Source organism: Tursiops truncatus, chromosome 2, assembly GCF_011762595.2.
Source record: "Tursiops truncatus isolate mTurTru1 chromosome 2, mTurTru1.mat.Y, whole genome shotgun sequence".
NCBI lineage: Eukaryota > Metazoa > Chordata > Mammalia > Artiodactyla > Delphinidae > Tursiops > Tursiops truncatus.
Window position 1 is genome coordinate 151,575,455 of NC_047035.1, and position 13,872 is coordinate 151,589,326.

A 13,872-nucleotide genomic window follows, 5' to 3' on the forward strand; every position below is an offset into this window, starting at 1 on the left:
TGCTGCACCAACCATTGTTCTGATAATCTGTATAATGTCTCATTTACTCTGCCTGTTCCTAAGCTCCTTGAGGATGTGTGTGTTCAGCTCCGTATTTGCCACGGAGGCCAAAACCCGTGCTGATGTGTACAGGTTTAATTTCTTTCTCTGATAAAGTGAAAGGACCCAAATTGTATCCATTGCTCCCTTGCTGCTTGGCGTACAGGACGTTTAAATTCTATGTTTCCTCGTGCTCTGATTTGTAGGACTGAGGCGATGGTCTGGACAGCGCTGGGTTCAGCCAGGTGTTCGTGGCTTACACCTCTCGGGACACCGTGGTTGATGACCGGGGTGGGGGGGGGATGCATTCTGTCTGTAATTTTCCAATGACGCCTGTGTTGCTGCTGTCATGAACCAGCTCTTGCTCTTGTTTTGTCTTTACAGAGGCAGATAAGATTCATTCTTATGCATCTACACCCTGACCCTATCTCCCCGACCAGGATTTATAGGCAGATGTGAGCCGGCTGATCACAGAGGGCGGCACTTGGGTGGTCAGGACAGAGAGAGCTTCTCTGGGACGCCTGGGGTCACCTCTATTGCTAACGTGCCTTGTGGGAATGGTGTCCCTGAGTCACCTACAGCAAGTCAAGGGCTGCTGGGAGGGACCTCAAGCCTCTTCCTGCATTGATCTTTCACTGGGATATCCTATCATTCCTGTCTGCTAGGACAGATAAAGGGTAACAATTTACTGGCCCATAGTCCTCTTTGATTTCACTACTTCTGATCCTTCAGCAAGAGTTGCTCAACCTTGGCTTCCCGAGAATTTGCCCAGTTTTATCAGCTCTGGGTGTTTCCTTGGCTTTAAAACCCCTTCCCCCTGACCTTGCTTCCCTGGCTAACTTCTGTCCTTCCTATAAATCTCAGCTGAGATGGCATCTCCTTTCTGAAAACTTCCCCAATTCCCAGGCAAGATTAAAGCCTGAAAATCTGTCTTTTTAAAAAAAATTTATTTATTTACTTATTTTTGGCTGCGTGCGGGCTTTCTCTAGTTGTGGTGAGCGGGGGCTACTCTTCATTGTGGTACATGGGCTTCTGATTGCGGTGGCTTCTCTTGCTGCGGAGCACAGGCTCTAGGCGCGTGGTCTTCAGTAGTTGTGGCACGCGGGCTCTAGAGCGCAGGCTCAGTAGTTGTGGCGCACAGGCTTAGTTGCTCTGCGGCATGTGGGATCTTCCTGGACCAGGGCTCGAACCCATGTGCCCTGCATTGGCAGGCAGATTCTTAACCACTGTGACACCAGGGAAGTCCAAATGTGTCTTTTTTATCATGGTAAAAAAACATATAAATTTAACCTCTTAACAAATTTATTTTTTTTAATTTTATTGAAGTATAGTTGATTTACAGTGTTGTATTAGTTTCTGCGGTACAGCAGAGTGACTCAGTTATACATATGTTTTCTTTTTCATATTCTTTCATATTCTTTTCCATTATTCTGTTTGTCAAAGGATACTGAATATAGTTCCCTGTGCTATGCAGTAGGACCTTGTTGTTTATAACCTCTTAACAATTTTAAATATACAGTACAGTAGTACTAACTATATACACATCACTCTACAGCAGATCTCCAGAATTTTTTCATCTTGGGACATTGAAACTCTACATCCACGGCACAGCAGAAACCCTCCCTTCCCTCTCCTCCCAGCCCCTGGCACCCACCATTCCACTTTCTGTTTCTGTGGATTGGACAACTCCAGTACCTCCCAGAAGTGGAATTGTGCAGTATTTGTCTTTTTCTCACTGGCTTATTTCACTTAGCACGATTTCCTCAAGGTTCATCCATGTTGTCACATATCACAGGGCTTCCTTCTTTTCTGAGGCTGAATAGTATTCCAGTGTGTATAAATCACAAGCCACATTTATTCTTGGATGGACAGGTAGGGTGCTTCCACATCTTGGCTATTGTAAATAATGCTGCAATGAACATGGGTGTGCAAATATGTCTTCGAGATCCTGTTTTCAGTTCTTTTGGATACATACCCAGAAGTGGGATGGCTGGATGAAGTGGTAGTTCTACTTTAAGTTCTGAGGGCCCTCCGATAGTCTTCCACAGCAGCTGCACTGATTTCCAGTCCCGCCAACCATGAAAATGCTTTGCTTGCAGCGCTTGCATTGTTTGCCAGCTCTGTTTCCTTGGCCTCCTCCTTTACCCTTGGCTCAGCATTTTTTTTTAAACATTTTTATTGGAGTATAACTGCTTTACGGTGATGTGTTATTTTCTGCCTTATAACAAAGTGAACCAGCTATACATATATCCCCATAGCTCCTCCCTCTTGCGTCTCTCTCCCACCCCTCTAGGTGGTCACAAAGCACCGAGCTGATCTCCCTGCGCTATGCGGCTGCTTCCCGCTAGCTATCTGTTTTACATTTGGTAGTGTGTATATGTCCATGCCACTCTCTCACTTTGTCCCAGCTTACCCTTCCCCCTCCTGTGTCCTCAAGTCCATTCTCTACATCTGCGTCTTTATCCCTGTCCTGCCCCTAGGTTCTTCAGAACCTTTTTTTTTTTTTTTAGATTCCATAAATATGTGTTAGCATACAGTATTTGTTTTTCTCTTTCTGACTTACTTCACTCTGTATGACAGATTCTAGGTCCATCCACCTCACTACAAATAACTCAATTTCGTTTCTTTTTATGGCTGAGTAATATTCCATTGTATATACGTGCCACATCTTCTTTATCCATTCATCTGTCGATGGACACTTAGGTTGCTTCCATGTTCTGGCTATTGTAGATAGAGCTGCAATGAACATTGTGGTACATGACTCTTTGAATTATGGTTTTCTCAGGGTATATGCCCAGTAGTGGGATTGCTGGGTCGTATGGTAGTTCTAGTTTTAGTTTTTTAAGGAACCTCCATGCTGTTTTCCATAGTGGCTGTACCAATTTACATCCCCACCAACAGTGCAAGAGGGTTCCCTTTTCTCCACACCCTCTCCAGCATTTGTTGTTTGTAGATTTTCTGATGATGCCCATTCTAACTGGTGTGAGGTGATACCTCACTGTAGTTTTGATTTGCATTTCTCTAATGATTAGTGATGTTGAGCAGCTTTTCATGTGCTTCTTGGCCATCTGTATGTCTTCTATGGAGAAATGTCTATTTAGGTCTTCTGCCCATTTTTGGATTGGGTTGTTTGTTTTTTTAATATTGAGCTGCATGAGCTGTTTATATGTTTTGGAGATTAATCCTTTGTCCGTTGATTTGTTTGCAAATATTTTCTCCCATTCTGAGGGCTGTCTTTTCGTCTTGTTTGTAGTTTCCTTTGCTGTGCCAAAGCTTTTAAGTTTCATTAGGTCCCATTTGTTTATTTTTGTTTTTATTTCCATTACTCTAGGAGGTGGATCAAAAAATATCTTGCTGTGATTTATGTCAAAGAGTGTTCTTCCTATGTTTTCCTCTAAGAGCTTTATAGTGTCCAGTATTACATTTAGGTCTCTAATCCATTTTGAGTTTATTTTTGTGTATGGTGTTAGGGAGTGTTCTAATTTCCTTCTTTTACATGTATCTGTCCAGTTTTCCCAGCACCACTGATTGAAGAGATATCCATTATATCCTTGCCTCCTTTGATGGTGACTCTTTCTTGTTAAGGGAAGCCGCATTTCACATTGGTTTTGTTGTCATTAAATTCCAGGAAATGAGAGACTGCATTATTCCAGTGCAAAGAGCTGGGCTGACAGTCACTTGCTTTGCTATCTGCTCTGATCAATGATTAATGACTGATCAAACTCACAAGTCCCCCATGACACGGTTTAGTGACGGGATTGCCACTTTGCTTTCTCTAGCTCCTCGTGGGACAGGGACAGAGAAGTGTGCTCACTTTATTGTTTATGCAAACCTAACATACTCGTGCTTTTTCCACACCTCTCTTGCTTTCAGGTAGGAAGCCAAAGGGGAAAATAATCTTTCTTGGCTTCTGAACTGAAGAAGTCATCTATGGAATTCCCACAGTGAGCTGTTGGAAGGGATTTGGGATATCGCATCTATCTGGTACCTTCTTTCTAGATGAAAAGGAAGCTCAAGGTGGTGTGGCATTAAGACCCGCCCCAGGGAAGAGTGCAGCAGAGCAGAGGCTGGAATCAGTCCTCCTAGTGGCAGGTCCAGCACATGTTGAAAAAATAAGCATATGAATGGCCTTGTAAAGCACAGATACTTTGTTTTTCAACAACTATTTACTCATTACGTCTTTAAAAAGTTCAGCTTAATGTCTTTAAGGATTTATGGACCACAATAACCTTCTAAGTGTAATAAATATGTGTGGGCAATACACTGATTCATTTACAAAGCAGAAATCTCATGCAAAGAAAAGGAAGAAGGAAAGGAAGGGGGGGCGGTTTACAATGCGGATTAGCTGCAACATGAGAAGCTGTAGGAGTTTGTAACCTCCGCTGTATTTGCAGCCTGAGACTCTCCCGACAACTGAGGCTACACATATGGGGGAAAAAAAAGTTAAAGTTGCCCTCCTCCTCCTTTCCTTTATAAACAGAAAAGCGAAAATTCTAATAAAATATTGGGTAAATGGTACAAGATTGCAATACCCCATCATGCACTGATGGTTTAATATTAGACGTTTTTGTTAATTAAGTATCACATCGATGAGTCCAGTACGGAAAGCTCACGGCTTCAGTAAGTGCTGAAATGGCATTTACTCTTGATTAAAAGATAAACATCCAGGGCTTCCCTGGTGGCGCAGTGGTTGAGAGTCCGCCTGCCGATGCAGGGCACACGGGTTCGTGCCCCGGTCCAGGAAGATCCCACATGCCGCGGAGCGGCTGGGTCCGTGAGCCATGGCCGCTAAGCCTGCGCGTCCGGAGCCTGTGCTCTGCAACGGGAGAGGCCACAACAGTGAGAGGCCCATGTACCACAAAAAAAAAAAAAAAAGATAAACATCCAAAAATGAGAAATAAGGGGATTATAGTGAGGTCCGCCCAAATGGAATGGGAGCAGAAGCAGATCTGTTCCCTTTCTGAACTGTTTTGAAGACACAGGTGCACCTCCAGGATCTGTTTTCACCTGGATCCTAATGAAAATGAGGGTCCAGGGCATGGCAGAAGCACCTGCTGGAAGGGTCCTGAGCCCCTGAATTACCCTGTGAACGAAGAGTGCCTGCTTTGATCAGTTGTATAAATAAAACATCAACCTGTGTTACATTGGAGACCTTACGCCTTTGGGGTCAGCTAAGCCGCAGCTTAGCTTACCTCTGTGGGACCTCCCACATTGCTCCTTCAGGCCTTTGTTCCAGCACACAGATCCCCCCCAGCACATGACTGCAATTGGATACTGACGGTCTCTAATGCAACCTTCAATCTCTCAAAAACTTTAAAATTATGATGTATTCTTAAGTTTATCGAATTTGTGTCTTTTCAAATATGCGTGGTCCTCCCTTAGGGTCTCTGGTTCCTAGCTCTGGCTCTCAAGCCTCTCATTAATTTCTTTAAGGACAGCAAACCTCATTTAAAAATACATTCTGTTTCAGACAATTCGAGCCTCTGGGAAGTACTGACGAGTCTGATCTGCTGCCCATGTTTGCTTTCTTCTGTGTTTAGAGGTCCTTTTATCGTGAGCGGTGATTTTCCTTCATCTGTTACTTCATCTGTGGAATTTCTTCGAGGCCTGGGCTGATGCGCTTCTGCCAGTTGCCTGGGACTCTTACCAACCTTGTCCACTTTAAACTTAAATATCCAAATGAGCCTTTCAGATCACACAGGTGGTGTGAATTCAGACCCCAATTCTGCCTGAATTCTGATTTCGGATAACGACTTCGAAGGGCAGGGTTTTCTTTCCTTTCCACCCAGTGCCAATGTCAAGACAAGAAGGTTTTGCTGCTTTTTCTTTGTGTGCCTTGGGTGAGTTCCTCATTCCTCTTATTCTGATGAGCTGCCCTTTGTCGGGGGTGGTCCCAGTTTTTGCGGTTATCTCCCTACCTTGAGCATGTGCTGGGTTTTATCTCTGGACCCTGGACCCCATGCATCTACCAAAGGAGAAACTCCACATACGAGCTCGCTTTGATATTGCCTTACCTCTCAGAGGTGCATTTAAAACATCTTTTGAAAGTTTAACCTAGCCTTTTTGGTTTATTTTCATTGGGAGGGTCTTTAGTCCTCTAGACAGCTGCAAATGGACTGTTTATGCAGCTTCTCTATGGGTTTGTGGGCCAGGCGAGAGGCAATGGTGTGGCGGGTACCCATCGCTCAGATCAGCAGGTAGTTGAAGTCTGATGTGCTTTGCTAAAATGTAACAAGTTTCCCTACACATTATACCAAAAACAAAGAAGTAAACTCTTGGTTTGCATACTGGCCCCCATACACAGAGGGCGGGGAGAGACCAAAGAAAGAGGCCGCCACTCCAGATGGGCAGGTGGCAGGTGTAATAAGCAAGGGAACTTACACAGCTTGTGTTGGTGGCTCCAGCGTGTGAGTAGACCTCCGCCCCCGCCAGTATCTTAAAGTTTATAGGGAGGCGTTAACAGGGTTCAGTCCTGTGTTCTGCCCAGGTGGTCTCCACAGCACCTTACTCTCCCAAGGCCGTGTCCTTGGAAGAGCTCCCACTGTGGGAGTGGTGAGCACAATGTACATTCCAAGGACAGGGGAGGGGTGAGGAGCCTCTGATTGCCTGGGTCCAGCTCACAGGTCAACTGGTGGTCATGTCCTCTAGATGACCTCCTCCAGTAGGACACAAAAAATCCCCCAGAAAGATGAATGAGATTTAAGTGAGTAAAGAGAGGAGGTGATGCCTTCACTCCTGCCACAGAGCCTCTGTTCAGTGTAATAGTTATTTTTCAGGACTTTCCACAGGGAAGGCCCTGTCCTGGGCCTGGAGAGCAGAGCAGGTCTCAGCACTGGCCAAAGACGAGGCTCTTGCAGTAGGATGTGGGATAACTAAGCTGTAGTCAGGGCATCATTCTCAGCTCCTCAGAGTGATGGTAAAGTTTATGTGTCAACTCTACTGGGCCATGGGGTGCCCAGAGATGTGGTCAAATGCTCTCCTGGGTGTCTCTGTGAGGGTGTTTTTGGATGAGATTAACATTTAAATTGGTGGACTCTGAGTAAAGCAGATTACTCTCCATGATGTGGGTGGGCCTCATCCAATCAACTGAAGGCCTGAGTAGAACAGGACTGACCTCCCCTGAGCAAGAGGGAATTCTCCAGCAGATGACCTCTGCCTCACCAGCTCTTCCTGGTTCTACAGCAGATGGCCTTCAGACTTGAACTGGGGCATCAGTTCTCTGGGGCCCTCCAGCCTGCCTGCCCACTCTGTGGATTTTGGACTTAGCAGCCTCCATAATCATGTGAGCTAATTCCTTTTATTATTATAAGAAATATTATCTCTCTTTATATATGCACCCTGTTAGTTCTCCTCTCTGGAGAACCCTGACTAATACACCCAGGATGTAGATGGCTACCAAGGGTGGCCGTAAAGAAAAGACAATTTCAGTGCCCTGAGAATAGACAGGCGACAAATGGCTTCCTTTCCTCTTCCTTCCCTCCCTTCCGCTGTCCCTCCCTCCCTCCCGTTCTCCCTCCCTCCCTCCCTCCCTCCTTTCCTAACCTTCCTTCCCTCCTTCCCTCCTTCCTTCCTTCCTTCCTTCCATCCTTCCTTCCTTCCTTCCTTCCTTCCTTCCTTCCTTCCATCCCTCCATCCCTCCATCCCTCCATCCCTCCATCCCTCCATCCCTCCATCCCTCCATCCCTCCATCCCTCCCTCCTGTCTTAGACAATGTGGGCTGCTATAAGAAAAATACCATAGACTGGGTGGATTATAAACAACACAAATTTATTTCTCATGGTTCTGGAGATTGGAAAGTCCAAAATCAACATGCTGGCAGATTTAATGTCTGGTGGGGTCTGGTTTCTGGTTCATAGATGGCGTCTTTTCACTGTGTCCTCACATGGTGGATGGAGCAAAGGAGCTCTCTGAGGTCCCTTTTATAAGGACCCTAATCCCATCATGAGGGCTCCACCCTCATGACCTCATCACCTCCCAAAAGTGCCACCTTGGAGATTAGATTACAGCACTTGAATTTTGAGGAGACACAGATGTTCAAACTATTCCCTTCCTTCCTTCCTTCCACCCACCACAATTCTATACTTGCACCACCTTGGTCATGACAGAAGCTTAAATAATACAGTTTGGGAATCTGAGGGTCTACAATCTGGTGTCCCAGCCTGACAGGTGATGAAAATCCTTGCAAACAGCTTTGCAGTGGAAAAGCTACTGAGGAGAGAGCATCACTATTTGTAGTGGATGCCATTGAGTTCACATAGAGTCTTCTCAACACCCCTGACACACATCTCCCTAAAAGTTTCAGAAAACAGCTTTGTGAATATACTCATTGTAATTAGGAAAAGATCAAGAGATGTAATATATACTTCTCTAATTTATTTAGGTAATATAAATAGGTCTTAAAGGTGTGATCACCTTTTAAAATACTGCCTACAATTAGACTTAGTTCTAAACTTCCCATTTACTGTGTAGTATGTTAATCTGTTAACACTTAGCCACGAGAGTGAGCTTTATTATTTAATCACCACTGAACATCCAGTCAGGACACTGTCTTTGCCTTCCTGATCAACATAAATCTTTCTTGTTTCTGGAATCTCCAAGGAAATCATTTTAAAAGCATCATTTAAAAAATGCTGGTCAACCACCCCTATGAAGTGGTCTTGCCAAAAATCAAACCACCAATTTACAAGACATACAGAGGACAGACGTTAAAGACATGGGAATGCATCAGCAAACTACAAAGGACGGGAAACTCTTCAGGAAAAACCACCTAATTTCTTCAACAAAATATTGCAATTGAAAATAAAAGATGTGGGTGAGGATGGGGGTGTGGAATCTAAAGAGACTTGAGAGACAGATCCTCAACCCAATGTGAGAAACTCATATAGAAACTGGCTCAAACAAATTGTAAAAAACGCATTTATGAGACAATTAGAAATTTGAACACCAATTGGATTTTTGATGACACAAAGGAATTATTGGTAATGTTTAAGGTATAATAAGTATATTGATTGTTTTGTTTGTTTGTTTGTTTTGCGGTGCGCGGGCCTCTCACTGTTGTGGCCTCTCCCGCTGCGGAGCACAGGCTCCGGACGCACAGGCTCAGCGGCCATGGCTCACGGGCCCAGCCGCTCCACGGCATGTGGGATCTTCCCAGACCGGGACATGAACTTGTGTCCCCTGCATCGGCAGGCGGACTTTCAACCACTGCGCCACCAGGGAAGCCCATATTGATTGTTTTATAAAGAGTTATTTTTTTAGAGATCTACTGAAATATTTTTGGATTAAATGGTATGATGTCTGAGATCATTTGCTTCAAAAATAATCTGGAAGAAGGAAGATGGCAGGGAGTAGATGAAGCAAGGTTAGTTATGAGATGATGATTGTTGAAGCGAGTGATAAGTACATGAGGATTCATGATACTGTTTTGTTTTTAATGAATGTTTACAACCTTCCTAAAAATGATTTTTTTAAATGTTGACCAATTGTCGTGATCTACAGATGTATGAAATAAATTATTGTGTATGACTCAATTCACTTTAGTAGAAGCAAACTAATATATTCTGAACAGCGTCAGGATGCCAGGCATTCGGCACATTTTCTCACCTACGTCATTTAACTTCTTCTTAAAAACATGTTGAAATTAAGATCCAGAAAAGTTAAGTTCTCTGCCTACTACTACAGAGCTAGTAACTAGTGGAGTGGGTATAAACATGTACCTATGATGACACAGCCTGTCTAGACTTACCATGATGTTTTATAAATCCTCCTTTGGTTTAAAAAAAAAAGAGAGAGAAAAGAAAAGAAATATGGAGAAGACCCCACCCAAGGGAATGTGAGTTGACTTTCTATTTTTCAACTGCCCATATTCACTACTTACCTCTTACTCTGCTGCTGTGGAAAGTAGCTGTGTATCTATCTATCTCTTGTTGTAGGCATGTTGTCCCTGTGTTCAATTCCTGTCCCTGGGACCCTTTGCTTTTCCCTAATGCAGGGCGTGGTTCCTTTGATTCCATTTTGCCTCCTGCTAGTTCCCTAAGGAAGCCCCGCCTGGGAGCTGCTACAGATATAGTCGTGGAGACGCTTTGTTGGGTGCAAACGCACATGTGTTCTGTGTGGAATTAGCATCATCAGGGTCTCCTGACAGCGTTGAGGTCAGTAGTCCTCGGGCTGGGAAAGAGTATCTCCCTCTGCATCTGTCCTCGTAAAACGTGAGGGCTTCTCTGTACACCGGGTTCCTGAAACAGCTCTCAGGATTGCATGTCCCTGCAAGCAGAGGCATGGACTACGTTTTGTCTATATGGAAAGGCGGCAGGCAAAGATACCAAACGGTGAAAGAAATGACAAAGTACCCAAAGCACCAGGTTGCAGGAAAGCACTGATGGAATTGACCCTGGGAGCAGTGAGTTGGAGTTTGTTTCACTCTGATCTCTTGTATTTATTGTCCCTTGTCATACCCTGGGGATCCTACCGCTGCACAGGAAGGCTTGAAGCCTTCTGTGGGGCTGGGAAGCGTTAGCTAAACTTTCCATAGAGAATAGAGTGAAGTAGGAGGATCCCTCTTCTCCATCTGTCAGGGTGATTGATCTCTTGGTGGAAGGAAACACAGATTCTATCAAAGCTTGTTTCTGCCTGAGCTCTATCTATATACCTGTTGTCATTCCTCACATGATAGATAGATATGATGGATGGATAGATAGATGTGATAGACGGATGAATAGATAGGTGGATAGATAGGTAGATAGATAGATACATACATACACATGATGGATGGATGGATGGGTAGATAGACAGACAGATAGATAGAAAGGCCCCTCTGTCTCCGCTCCTCTCCAATCCAAACTTTCAGCTGAAATGAAATACTTATGCCGAGGATGCAGCAGTGGAGCCCACCTGCCCTGGGCACAAGCACTAATGGCTATGTCGTCTGTAGAGGATTCTAAACAACACTGGAATGGACTAAAACTGTGTCTATTTATTATCACCATGAGCTGGCAATTCTAAGCAATGTCAGCGATAAAACAGACCTCCCAGAAAAGCGATCTTTTGCTGGTGTAGGTTTTAACAATTGCTGTGGTTATGGTTGGGTTTTAGTTACGTAAGTTTCAAATGAGCAGGTTTTTGTTACTTGTTTGTTCATAAATACTGTTTTACACATGGAAGTTAACTCAGAGAACTCCCAGTTACACTGTCAGCCGCGAACATGTGTGGACTTAGCGACACACCTTTGTGTTGAGAATAAGTTGGTAATAGCTTGGAGTCATTTGGGCTCACTTTGGACACAGGGGCTTACTCCAGCCCCTGGAGCACAATATATTTTTATATTTAAATAGTAGAGTCAAATAAACTGTGATAGCCAGAAATTGGAAAGGCAGAGAAACAGACCCTGAGTTATTTCACTTTCCTCATTCTGTGTGCACACCTGGAAGTTTTCATTAGTATTTTAATAAAATTTAAACCAGTGAAGCTGTGTGAACTGGGAAGTATATTTTTGTTTCGCAAGAGCAATTGTGAGCTTGTGCGTGAAATATTGTACTGAATACAACCATATCTCTAAAATGAAAACGTCTTTTTAATTGTCAGTTGCTTTATTTATTTATTTTAGCATCTTTACTGGAGTATAATTGCTTTACAGTGTTGTGTTTGTCAATTGCTTTAAAACCAAAGAATGAATCAAGAAATTGTTCTTGATATAAAGTAGTAGTTGCCTAAATTCTACCTTTGGCAAATATTTTGATTTTCTTAAAATTTACTGATTGTTGGGGCTTCCCTGGTGGCGCAGTGGTTGAGAGTCCGCCTGCCGATGCAGGGGACACGGGTTCGTGCCCCGGTCTGGGAAGATCCCACATGCCGCGGAGCGGCTGGGCCCGTGAGCCATGGCCGCTGAGCCTGCGCGTCCGGAGCCTGTGCTCCGCAGCGGGAGAGGCCACATCAGTGAGAGGCCCGCGTATGGAAAAAAAAAAAAAAAAAAATTTACTGAGTGTTTTTATAACTGTATGCTTATATATACACAAAGTTTAATACAAGGAAAATGTCATGTTCTGCATTTCTACTCTGGCTTTTGTAATTATTAATTTAGTTTCATGATTATCACTATAAAGAAGTTTCCGGGTGTGTGTGTGTGTGTTACAGTGTTTTGGCCCAGGTACCGAGTGTGTGAGGATCCCCCCGTTTGTGACCCCCCACTGCCCCGGGCTCTCTCTTGCCTCTGCCCGTCTCTACACGGAGTGCAGACATAAACGCCGTTCACAGGTCACCTTCTCCGTGAAGCTTGCTTGATTCAATCGCACCCAAATGATCAACTATCCCCTCGTTCTTTGCCTTTACTCTTCTTTGTACACTAGCTTATTCTTGCAGTGAAAGTACTGAACTTTAATGATTTGGGCTAAATTTCTCTGCTACTAGATGATGAGCTAATTAAGAGCGGGGACTATAGCTCATTCATCTCAATATCCCCAAATCCTAGCTGAATCCCTGGCATATTTCGGATGCTAAATAGTCACTCTTGGAATGAGGGAAAGAAGGAAGGGGAAGAAGAACGATGTGGTTCTTGGTGGCTGTTAAATTGGCTTGGCTTGGAGACTGTATTCTTTTTCTTTTAAATAAGTTTATTTATTAATTTTTGGCTGTGTTGGGTCTTCGTTGCTGTGTTCGGGCTTTCTCTAGCTGTGGCGAGCGGGGGCTACTCTTCATTATGGAGCGCGAGCTTCTCATTGCGGTGGCTTCTCTTGTTGCAGAGCACCGGCTCTAGGTGCGCAGGCGTCAGTAGTTGTGGCTCGCGGACTCTAGAGTGCAGGCTTAGTAGTTGTGGCGCACAGGCTTAGTTGCTCCGCGGCATGTGGGATCTTCCTGGACCAGGGCTTGAACCTATGTCCCCTGCACTGGCAGGCGGATTCTTAACCACTGCGCCACCAGGGAAGCCCCGGAGGCTGTATTCTTTATACACCTTTTTCAGTCCCATGCGCTCAACAGCTCTGCAGCCCCCCCCATCCCATGGTGACTCCCCCCACTGCTGCCACACACACCTCCCCTAAGGGGATGGGTAGCTGCATCAGGTGGGGCCAGGTATGGGTGACGGCAGAAAGAGGTCCAGACTTCTAGAAATTATACAGAGTACCTAAAACGTCTGATGAGGCACAGTCACTCTTTTTTGAGAATTTAAGCTTAGGATGATTTTAAGTAGTTTGTGAATGAAGCAGTAAGAATGATCTAAAAGGAAAAGGCCAACCCGATCAACCCCATCCCATGAACTTTGCATTAGCTGAATATCTACTGGGGTCCAAGACCCTTCTAGGCTCTGTGGAAAGTACAGAGAAAGAAGCATTTGTTCGCTGTAGAAAAATTAGGAAATCCAAATAGATGGAACTAAGATAAGAAAAAAATGTTCAAAGTCTCACGATCCACAGAGAATTGCCATTAGGACTTTGGTTTCATATCTTTTTTTCTTTTTTTAAAGATTTGTTGATGTGGACAATTTTTGAAGTCTTTATTGAATTTGTTACAATATTGCTTCTGTTTTGGTTTTTTGGCTACGAGGCATCTGGGATCTTAGCTCCCTGACCAGGGATCAAACCCGCACCCCCTGCATTGGAAGGCAGGGGGTCTTAACCACTGGACCGCTGGGGAAGTCCCTGGTTTTATATCTTTAATTTGCCTCTTGCTTTCTGCGTTTCTATGCATATATGTCTATTCTATACAAAGGGAAATAATAAACATCCTGCTTTGTGACCTGATTGCTTTTCCATATAATAATATATCGTCAGCATTTTCTGTGGTATTGCATACTCTTTACAGTATTATATTTAATAGCTGACTAGTATCAGCCTGTACAATTAT